Source organism: Egretta garzetta, unplaced genomic scaffold, assembly GCF_000687185.1.
Source record: "Egretta garzetta isolate BGI_Z169 unplaced genomic scaffold, ASM68718v1 scaffold407, whole genome shotgun sequence".
Taxonomy (NCBI): domain Eukaryota; kingdom Metazoa; phylum Chordata; class Aves; order Pelecaniformes; family Ardeidae; genus Egretta; species Egretta garzetta.
This window is the reverse complement of record NW_009260183.1, coordinates 26201-26815: the sequence shown is the minus strand read 5'-3', so window position 1 is coordinate 26815 and position 615 is coordinate 26201.

Here is a 615-nt window from a genome sequence, read left to right as displayed (position 1 = left end):
TCGAGTCCCCAGCCCTGGGGGGATTTAAAAATAAACCAGAAAAGCTCCTCCCCATCGTAACTTCATCCCCGGCTGTGGCCGAGGGGCACAACTGGGGGTGAAGGGGACCCCAACCCCCCACCGCGGTCGAATTCATCCCTCTCCCGCAATCTCCCGGCATTCCCCAATCTCTCCTTCGGGCTGTGGCGCAGCGGGGGCTGAGAGCTTCTTCGCCCCGAGACCTTTATTTCTTTCTTTACCTTTATTTATTTATTACCAAAGTCCTTAATTTCTCTCTTATTTTTAGAGGGCTGCGACACAGAGAACGGTAAGCATCCTCCTGCCGAAAAACCCCACCCCAGCGGTGCAGAAAATCGGGGGATGGCGGCTTCCTCCGGCGCGGAAGGCAAAAATAAAGAGGAATAACGGGAATTTTTGAGGCAAAGCCAGAGCTGGCACGAAGCCCCCGAGACCAAAGCCTTGGGGGGGACGTGGGGCTGCCAAGATACGGCTTAAAATCCCCTCTCAACGGATCCTTCCATTTCCCAAAAATCCCTTTTCCAGTTCCGATTATCCTGGATTCCGTGGGAGATGTTGAAAACGGGGCCGGGAGGGGGGGATGCCTCCTGGGTGGGG